Here is an 11,757-nt window from a genome sequence, read left to right as displayed (position 1 = left end):
TTAATAAGTAAAAGGGTCTTAGAGAAGGGCTTTGCATACTTTAAGCATTCAGAAATTACCATCTTCGCAGTACAAGCTTAAATCAGTGCTCCTCTCAATTTTCCATCAAGATCAAAATTGTAACAATGTCTGCAATCACAGTTAGAGAATGGAATGTATTCTCTGTTTACATACTTTTTCTTAAATTATTTTTACTTGTTGAGAAATTTGTAAAGTACAATAAAATATGACCATATATGCCCTCATTCAATATTTCTACTCTTCATCACCTCCATGGCTCTGAAATGTCTCCCTCCTACTTCATATTTTGTTCCTCCTCTTCCTTCTCCAGCATCCTCTTCCATTTTTTCGGTAGCTCATCACATCCAGTTAGCGCTACCCATATATGGGTATAGTGCTATTTACAGGAGCATGAAGTATCTAACAGTGACAATATAATAAAAGAGAACAATTTCCTTTGATGTCAGATAAGGCCATCCTCTGCTACATTACAGTAAGGGGAGGTCCTGTGGAGATTTGATGCAGCTACATAGGGGGATGCTAAAGCAGTGAGGCAGGAGGGAGTGAGTGGGTGGAGGGGCACCGTCATAGAGGCAGGGGGAAGGGCGAAAGGTGATATGGGATGGGGGGGTTGTGAGTGGGTAACCTGGAAGGGGGGCAACATTTGAAATGTAAACGAATAAAATGATTAATAAATAAAAAAGAAAACAGAAAAAGTGGAACAACTCTCAGCAGCCATCAACTGACAATAGTGTCTCAGTAAGAAGTGGGCTCAGGAAATCATTGCCATGACTGATGAGGAAATTTTGGTTAAGTTGATCTTGTACAGGTCCTGTGCATGTAATCACAGCTCATTCTAGTTCGCGTGTAGTACAGTGGCAATGTCATGTCCAGAAGACGGTATATCACAGCACTCCTCCTCATCTGCTAACTCTTACATTCTTTCCACTTTCTCCTCCTAGGGGCTCACTGAGCTCTAGTAGATAGGGTTCTAGTATATATATATGTATTAAAACCATGGCCATAATCTACACCATAAACATGTCCATTCTCTTTCACTCTATCCTTTCACATTATTTCTATTAATTTCTCCAATTATTTGGGGGTGAGGACAGTTAACATGATTTATCCCTATAGTAAAATACTAAGTATAAAATACCCTATTATTTATTTTTAAGCTGTGTTATATACAGAGCCCTAAGATTTATTCATTGTGAACTACTCAAACTTTTCTCCCTTCAGGTATAACTCCTGTTCATCATTTCATCCTGATTTGGCATTTGTCTTTTATTATCTGCTTCTATGAGTTTGATATTTTATATTACACATTGAACTGGTGTCATAAATCATTTGTCCTCTCTATCTTATTTTAGTTAGCCTAACATCCTCCACATTAATCCATAGTTTCAACTATAGTAGGACTTCCTTATTTTGTAAAGGCCAAATTAGCATCTTGTTGTAGTTGCATGATTCATTTTCTTTATCTATTCATTCATTGATAGACAATTAGAATAACTTTATGCCTTGACTATTGTGAATAATGCTGCAATGAAATATAAGCATCCAGACCCTGACTTTAATTATGGACACAGCGAGCTTGCCATCATGAGGTAGTTTATTTCTTAGTTATTTGTTTATTTGTCCTTTTTATGTTTTTTTAAATTTTTTTTATTTTTTGAAATTTTATTTTTTGTGGGGGCTTCATTTATTATTATTTATTTCTTTCTTTTGAGCCACTAGGGTTGCATTATTAAATGATTGCAGCAGTCCACTAGCCCCCTTTTAAATTTTACTTTTTTATTCACTTTATAGCCTGATCACAGATTCCCTCCCTCCTCTTTTCCCAGTCCCATCCTTACAAATCTATCCTCTCACTGGCCCATGCCTTCTCCTCAGAGAAGAGGAGCATCCCTTCAGTACCACGCCATCCTAGGACATCCTCTTCCACTGAGACCCAACCAGGCAGTCCAAGGAAGCTGATGGAAAAAGATCCAATGGTAGGGATCAAAGACTGAGATAGCATCCATTCCACTTCTTGGGGGAAGCACATAAAGATCAAGCTGCACATTTGTTACAAATGTATAGGGGGCCTAGGTCCAGCTCTCTGGTTGGTGGTACAGTCTTTGTGAGTCCCTATGATTCCAGGTTAGTTGACTCTGTGGGTCTTCTTGTAGTGTTCTTGACCGCTCCAAATTTCTTACTTCTAGACCCTACTGTTCCACAAGTCTCCCCAGACTCCTCCTGATGTTTGGCTGTGGATTTCTGCATCTGCCTCCATCCACTGATAGATGAACCCTCTCAGGAGACAGTTATGCTAGGTTCCTGTCTCCAAGCACAGCAGAGTATCATTAATAATGTCAATGTTGTGTCTCTCACATGGGATGGGTCTCAAGTTGGGTAAGTCATTGTTTGGCTACTCCCTCAGTCTCTGATCCATCATTATCCCTGAACATCTTGTAGACAAGACAAATTTTGTGTTGAAGGTTTTGTGGATGCATTAATGTCCCTCTCCATCCTCTGGCAGTCCTGCCTTGCTATAAGAGGTAGCCACTTCAGTCTCTATAACGCCCTGTGGTAGAAATCTAGATTTCTACCCCATCCACTCCTATAGACCCTGAATGGGTAGGGAATTCTATGTTTTTCAGTAGATATTACACCAGCTTACATTCTTATGAATATGTGCATAGCTTTTCTTTTATTCATCGTTTTTCTATTTGTAAATTTCTGTATTTTTTCTTTCTTGTGTGCATGTGTGTGTGTGCGTGTGTATGTATGGGAATACAAATGTACCTATGTATGTGTCTATGTACTGTGTGCTCCCAGGAGCCTGTACATGTCAGGAGAGTGTATGGAATCACTGGAACTAGAGTTGTAGCTGGTTGTGAGCCACTATGCGGATGTTGAGAACTGAAATCAAGTTCTCTACAAGAATAATGATTACTCTTAACTACCAAGAAATCTTTCCAGCCTCTTTTTATGCTTTTGATAATAATCACTTAAGTGAATATGAAATAATTTAAATTTTCTTGGGGGTTAGTGATCTTTTTCTAAAGATAAGGTCTTATTCTATACTTCAAGCTGGCATGGAACTTACTTTGTAGTCTAACATGACTTTATATTCATGGCAAGCTTTCTGCCTCAGTTTTCTGAGAGCTAGGCATTACAGTGTGAGATACTATAACTCATTTGAGGATTAATAATATTTTATACGTTTCTATTTGTGTTTTGTCTTTTGAGAAATATTGACTCTCCTCCTTTGCCCATTTTCCCCATAGGATTATTGGCGGGGGGTTTGCTATTGAATTGAAGTTGTTTCTTATATATTTTGAATATTAATTCTATACTATGAACTTAACTATTCTATGTATCTCAGAGATGTAAAAATTATAAGATATTTGTCTTTTCTGTATACTTACCACAGTGTTTTCAAGGTTCTTCCATGTAGCATATGCCCTTTTAAATCTCAAAAAAAACTATACTGTGTAGATATACTTTGATTATCTACTTGTCTGTTCATAGATACACGAATTTTTTTCTCCTTTGAGGCTATTGTGCCTAATGTTGCTATGAATGTAGATGTACATATATTAATTCAAATATCTGTTCTGAATTGGTTTAGAGTTTGCTCCAAGAAGTGATATTTTGGGATCATATTATGATATTTTCTTAATTTTTACAAAATTTCTGCCCCCTTCTTGCATTCCAACCCCTTCCATCTCCCACAAACCCTTTTAGATTTTCCTATTCTACAACTACTGAATATACACACACATACACCCACACTCTGCTGAGTATACCAAATATATATACACATATATACAAGCTACCGAATCCATTTAATGTTGCTCATATGCGCATGTGTTTAGAGCTGACCACTTGGGATTGGGTAACCTATCAGGGGTCTTGTCCTTAAGGGATAAAAAACTGGTTCTCTTTCCCAGCACCCACTGATCGCCAAGAGTTTTTTTTATCTAGGGATTAGAACTTGTGAAATTTCCCCCACACATGTTGGTATGTCAAGTGGTGCTGTCATTATGAAGGTCTTGTTTAGACAAACATGTTGTTAAAGTTTCATGTATACAGTATCCCTATAGTTTCTAGAAGATACTTTCACAACAACATCCTGGTCTTCTAGCTCTTACAGTCAATCTCCCCATACCCTCTTAGTGATGTTCCCTGTGGCTTAAGTATCAGAGTTGTGCTGTATCTGAACCAATTGGCAATGGAAACCCCATGGTCAGTTATCTTCTGCAGTTTGACTACTACATTCCTGTAGTAGTCTCTATCTGCTTTCATAAAGATGGTTCTTTGGCAGGGGCTGACAACTGTACTTATCAATGGATATACAGATGATTATTTAGCATACAGTTAGAAGATATTTTGATGTAATGAAATTGTAGTTGTGTACTCTCTTCTAGTCTATGATCTCTACATCCATAAGTAGATGGCTAGGTTTACAATACTAAGCATGAATTCCTTCTTATTGAGCTGACCTTGGGTCCATTTAGACAGATGCTGGTTATCCTTAAGATAAAGGTGCCACTGTTGTACCATTGGAGGTAGATTGTTAGAACAGTCATTCTGTGGTTTATAGGCTTTACAGATGAATAAGATAACCCATCACTTTTATCCATTGACAGGTTGGAGAACACCTTCCAATACTGTGAGAACTAGTCCTCAAGAAAGAGTGTGTAGGTCACCTCCTGTTCAATTCCTAGGCCCAAGGTGTATGATATCCTTTTTTGGAAGCAAAAGTTCTATTTAAGCTTTATAGTATCTTTATCAATAGACTATCACTTAGAAGTTAAGGTAAGTAAAGAGAATAATTCCAGTACCTTACATTGTTTTGGGAATCTCTTGGACACCAACCAACAACTCAAATGGAAGTTTCCCATGTCTGGCACTGACATTTTTGTTAATAAATGGCTCGTGAGGGGAAGCACTCTTGCTCCATGTGGTGTGACTTCATTACTACAAATGCCTGTATGTATATAGGTATTTTAAGTAAGCTTATAACATTTTGAAAATCCTTGTTTCCTCTTTTCTCTTGTTTTATATTTACCTTGGTTTCTTCTTCCCCACTTAAAGCCACCCTCTCTTTTTTCCCACTTTACCTTTTCATAGCAATTATGTCCTATTAGTCCTCTCTCTCTCAAGCTTTCCTTATGGCCCCTTTTTACTTTATTGCCTTCTATGGTTACTTCAGGTTATATATTCAAATCTAAAGCCTCAGAGCTATGACCTACACATAAAAAAGACTTTGATGTTTTGTTTGTACTCCATCTGGGTTACCTTATTCAGTTTAGTTCCATCAATATACCTGCAGATGACATTATAGTATACCTAGGAGATCCCAAAAATTCCAGAAAATTTCAGCAAAATAGCTGGATTCAAAATTAACTTATAAAATCAGTAGCCTTCCTATATACCAATTGCAAGCATTCTAAGAAAGAGACCATGAGCTCCCATTAAAAGCAGCCTCAAAACCAACAAAGTAACTAGAATGTGAAAGTTCTCCATGATAAAAACTTGATCACCCACCATAATGTTCTCTATAGTGGCTGCAATATTTTATTCTCCTAGCAGAACTACTTAGAGGCTCCAATTACTTAACCACCAAGTACTTTTAAAAACTTTAAATTTAGCTACTAGCCCCATTAAGATAAAGAGATTATATATCAGTCCACAATTTTTCAAGGTTTAACAAGAGAATATCATTTACTTTAATTCTCGCTTGTTACTCCGGTGAGGCAGCACTGAGGTCAAAGAGTACAGGTTTCAGGGACATCAATCCAGACCCAATTTGAAAGGGCTCCAACACTGGTGTCAGCACAGACAGGAGACTTAAGTCTTAAGTCTTAGGCTCTTAAGGCTCTGTTTCTGTCATGCCCACGCGAGCTAAGATGATGCCTGAAACAGAGGTCCTCTTTGGCTTCATCAAAATAAAGAATTCTGTCATGTTAAGCATGAACAATAGCAAGAGTAGTTTCCGTAAAATGCTTTAGAATATCATGAATTGATAATAACCATACCTCTAAATATAGAATGCTTGTATATTAGTAATTACCATAGCCCAAAGCACCCAACAATGAATACTTTTCTAAAAGAAGACTTTGTTTTTGGATTCATAAGTGGGTGCTGGAAAAATATTTTGTCTGTTTGCTATTTGATGATGAGCTCTAGTTGCAGAAACTCATGTGAAAACAACTTTAAAATTCTTGGTTATATTTGGGTTCTGTGTTCTTCCCTTCCCCAGCTTTACTTGCCTCTCCATGAAAATCTATCCTATACTAATGGATACTGCCTCTTTTTTAATAGATTTGCAAATTAAAATATATGATTGGCTTAGAGGGTCCTGGGATAGAATATTCTCCTTGAGCATATTTATTTTAGTCAAGTGGGGCAAGAAATTCATCCCAACATCTGTAGGATGAGAAATTGGCTCATTTATTCCAATAGCAGTGGAACAGCTCTATCCAAAAATTGAGGTCATTATGTTGCTTATTTTAAAACACTTGGACTGCATACTTAATGAGAAATTTAATCCAATAATTTCTCACTAGCTGTGTAAAGATCTAATGATCCATTCCTGACAACAATGATCCTCCAGGATGTTATGAGCCTTGGAATCAATAGCTCTCATTAAACATTAGAAAAATTGACAGTCTTTGGCCAGAGGTTAGACTTGCTCAATGTCCCTACATGGGAATGGAAATTAAATAATGAACATAGAGAAAAGACACAAAGGGATTTCTAGTGATAAGAAAGCAGGCCAGTGTGAGGCTGTAGGTTGCAAAGCAATTCTGTACTCTTGTTCTACAGGGCTCTGAAATAATGGAATGGGGTATGTTCTGAGTGTTTGTAGAAATTCAGGGCTCAAAAAATGCTCTAAATCAAGAGTGTATGAAAATAAGTATACATATACTTCAAAATACTTCATGAATACAGCATGACCCTGTCTTTTTTCTGTTGTAATTAGTTTTATATCAGCAACACTGACAATTCTTATACAATTCTTTCTAATTTTGAATAGACAGCATAAATCAGTTTTAGGAAAAATGAATGGATCTCAGAAATCACCTGCTTTATAGTGTCAGTTTTTTCTGTATATTGTCACCCAATTAATCTCAGTGGGTTTCAGTTTACTCTTTTGCTAGTGGGGTAAATCATAATAGTAGGTTGCATGATGTTGTTGAGTTCAATATGATAATGAAACCATCAAATGTTAGTAAAAAAGGAAATCGTATAGTATTTTTGTTTATAGTAGTATTTGTACAGCAAATGGCAGACCTCTCTACCTAACACAGATTTGGGGTTAGAAGATACTAGGTAGTATGGTTCAAATAGTTAACATCTCTGAATGTAAATTTCCTTCTTCATCATAGTTTCTGAAATTTTATTAGGACTTTTCACTCCTGTCTGTAAGAGCTTTTCTAGTTTTTAGCAAATATGGAATACAAGAAGAAAAGAATTCTCTGAGAAATGGAACACTATAAGCCAGTAATCAACAACTTATCAATTAACCAACATACCTTGGTCAAAGTAAGTTGACACCCAGGTAGACTTGACCTTTGGGAACAATATCAAAGCCACTGGAGAATTAGGGCTCTAGGAAAAGCACCCTAAGGAGTATAGCAAATGATGTGGTTCTTCACATCATAAGTTTAGCATACTTAAAAAAAAACTAGATAACATTTGTAAGGATAAAAGTCAGGAACAGAACATACATAAGCAAGGTGCATAGGCATCTTTACCTTAGCTGACATGAACTAAGTTCTCAGTGTCTTGGCTTCCCTATCTCTGGTGCTGCTTCCCATCAGGCCATCTGCCATTCTATTAAGTCAGCTCCTATGTTGCTAGCTGGTGCTTAAGAGCCAGTTCCTGAGTAAGCTGGCTGATGAGTTCTCCCAGTCCTCTTTCTCTTTGGGAATATTGTTACAGTTTATTTATTCCCCAGTTATTCATTATCTATCTAATGATGACTAGCATCCATGAAATCTAAGTAGGTTAAGCCTTTCTCCTTATACCTCTTCAATTAGCTGATGTTCCCCACAATACTCTGACACAGTGTAGTATGACTAGAGTTTCTGGTTTGTGTTTCAAATTATGGGTCTGTATTTATTTTGTTTTTTTTTTTGTTTTGTTTTGTTCTGTTTTTTTGAGATTATTGATTTCTGTGATGGCACTTTATGTGCGACCTAACTAGTACCTGCTTTATGGTCATTAGCACTGCTTGCCTACCACCTATGCTATGAAGATCTGGGGATTATACTGAGAAGTGACAGCAGTCATTCTTGCCATAGTCATTTCAGAGAAACCATGTTCAAAGTTTATTTGTATTTCTAGCATAATTTGTATGTTATAGCCTTCCTTAACAAAAGAGTCAATTTGTCTTTTGAATAAATGCCTATAGGATTCAGAAAGGTTATAAAGTATTTGGGACTTTAAACAATAGCCAAGGTAGCTGATAATGGTTGGGGAAGGGTGAATCCTTATTTGGGGAACACGTGGTCACTGGTAGGACTCCCACACTTTAGAGGATGGCCTCATACACCATTGGCAACACTGAGTGGACTTAGAAGATTATTAAAAAAAAAACACTGTCATGAAGTTGGAAGAAAGGACTAGGTATTGGGGGAGTTGAAGGGGGAAATACAGAGAAAATATAATTATATTACATCGAATACCTCAAAATTCTCAAGAATAAGGAAAAACTGAAACCATCAGCGTAGTTAGTGTACAACACCATATTATACCTCTCTAGTGGATTATATAACATGTATGACTTAGGTATTTTATAATGGAGAATCTCTATGTGTTATCTGCAGAGTGTTCTAGATACTTGTTTTCCAAAATAGGATGTCAGAAAAGAAAAGCACTAAAAATTCTAATATTTTACTTTTTGTGTCATGTAGGAACTAAAATGTACTTAATGTGTAATGCCCATATTGGCATTGGCACCCTTCATTATCCATGAGAAAGACTCATGAAGACATTTCAGAAGAAGGCTATTGTTTTAGTTACTTTGCAGTCATTTTAATAAAACATAATGACCAGAAATAACATTTAGAAGGACCAGTTTAGTTGGCTTTATAGTCCCAGATGGTTAAGAGTCCATTATGGAGGAGAGGCATAGCAACAAGCAGCAGGCACAAGGACAGGAGCAGAATAGCAGTCCACAGTGGGATACTTCCTCTAACAGGTTATAGCTCTCAAATTTTCCCAATCAATCTCACCAACTAGAGACCTAGTATTTAAATACCTGAGTCTATGGAGAACATTTCTTTTTCAAATCATCACAGTTATGAATTCCAGAAGTATAAATTCATTTATTAGTTTTCAATGCACTGTGATACACTGTATTCTATACATGCTCAGATAACCACACTTAAGTCATTAATTAAATAAAATTTCACAAAATAAACATATGGCTTAAATGAATATTTCTTTAAGCTGACTTTGGTCTAAAGATCGTAACATTAGTAGAAATGAGCAGCAATAAGCAGCAGAGTTGACACATCTGCTTCTAGTACCAGGTTTTCACCACTCATTTATTTATAAGGTGAAAAATGCAGGGACTTATTAACTCAGGAAAACAATAGTCAAAAACTAAAGCCAGACAAGAAAAAAATAATTAAGAATGCTATTAAAAATAATATGCTATATTTATGTCTATTATTCTAAATGATCAAATTTTATTCTAAAATACAATTCACCTTGAAATACTAAGAAATTACAATAAAATTTGAGTACCATTAATGGAAAAGTGAATTTATATGTATTAGGATATACCCTAGAAAATGTTTCTGTAGTAGAGGTCATGATAAAATAACTTGTAGCAAAAATTCTAGACTCTCTGTACATTGTACCAGGTGTGCCTTTGCTCAGACTTTTGAAGACTTAATGATGAGGATTTCCATGGATAGAAGACTTCTTCCCTTCTCACCCTCTGTTCTTTGCCATGAGTACTCTTACTCTGCTTCATTAGTTCTTTAGGTCCAAACCACTGTAGGATTTCTTCCAGTCATGTCTTTATAGTCTCATATTTACTCATTGAAGTTTTCTCAGTCTTATATTTACTCATTGAAATTTTCTCAGAAGAATTTTATAGTTTGGCTCTTGATGTAAACTTATCTCCTCAAAGGAGAGTTCTCTCTCTGTCTCTGCCTCTGTCTCTATCTCTGTCTCTATCGCGCTCTCTCTCTCTCTCTCTCTCTCTCTCTCTCTCTCTCTCTCTCTCTCTCTCTCTCTCTCTCTCTCTCTCTCCAAGATTGTAATTGGATTTTGAATAATTCTATAAAAGAGTGACTCTTTAAGTTTCAGGTCAAGTCTTTTTACTAGTCTAGTCACAATTGATGATTTGAAAATATTTGCTTTTGTGGACACATATCATAATATTTTTCAAAGGTCTCTAGTAAAATTGAATTCTACCCAAATAAAAGCAAGGACAAGATTGACAGTAAAGGAAAGAAACATTCAATTATTTGGATTTTTAAAAAAAGAACTCTGAAGTCCCTTCAAATAACAGACACCATAGATTGATTATCTGTGACCTGGAATTTCATTTGTGAATAATAATAACAATAACAACAACAACAACAATAATAATGATAAACAAACTCAACATGATTTTACAAGGAAGAAGTAACCCATCCACCTACCAGCTTGAAGACTAATTTTTAATGAGGGTCAACGTGTTATAATCAGGTGATTAGAAATTTCCCTGTCTCTTGTTTCTTTTTTTTTTATATATATTATTGACAGTTTTCTCAACACAGCTCTTCCCAACTTCTAGAAAATATGGTAGCCAATATCTCTAGGCTTTTGTCTTATAATTTCACATGATGGTTGGATGTTCTTCACTTGTATTGAACAGGCACAGATTATGTTTTTCTAGAAGTCAGTAGGATGGTGTGTTAACCCATGTAAATCCAGAATGGTGTGGGATTACTTTCCAAAGGAAACTTAATTTGTTATTGGTAGAGGAGAGAAAGGAAATGAGTTTCAAAAGCAAACACTAAACTTCTTTGTTACAAAATAGTTTGAGCTAACTGTGGGTCCTTGGAGGCATTGATTGTTTGCATGCTTTTGTTATTCTTGATCTTTTGTTATACAGAGGGCTTTGCCTTTTGTCCTATACAACCCAAATAATGAATATGAAAAGATAAAATATCTGGAGCTTATTACAAGTACCTTCTGTGTCCCTCATTTTTTTTTTTTACCCTTTCATGGTAAATATGCAAGGGAAGATCCCCTCTCTATTTTAGATTATGATTTCTGGAAGATCAACAAAAGAGCTATATAATATCCTAAAAAGTTAAGAATCTACCTTTTGCATTAATATATGAAAGTTTCTATATCCATGGGATCTAATCACAACTGCTCCTCAAAAAAAAAACTGTATATTACTACTCTGTGTGTAATGCCTTGAGGACTAGAACTAAGTTTCATCAGAAATCTCTTTCTTGCACACACCCCAATATATATGTGGATCCTTACATAATGGTGAACAGGGTATGGGAAATCCAACTGAACTGCTGAATTAGTAAGGGACTTATCTCTCGTAGTCCAAATCAGAAAAATATACATTTTATACTATCTGAAACACTGAAGCTACTTCTTGTACTCATTAGCAGCCAAAGAAATGCTGAATGTGGTGGATGACACATAGTTGCTAAGAAAAGTCCGGTGGCCCTGGAATATGTAATGCTGACAAGTCCTTTGGGATTTCTAGACAGCTACCAGTGGAAGGAGTGC

This window comes from Grammomys surdaster, unplaced genomic scaffold, assembly GCF_004785775.1.
Source record: "Grammomys surdaster isolate TR1022 unplaced genomic scaffold, NIH_TR_1.0 236, whole genome shotgun sequence".
In the NCBI taxonomy this organism is placed as follows: Eukaryota; Metazoa; Chordata; class Mammalia; order Rodentia; family Muridae; genus Grammomys; species Grammomys surdaster.
Note: the sequence above shows the minus strand (reverse complement) of the source record.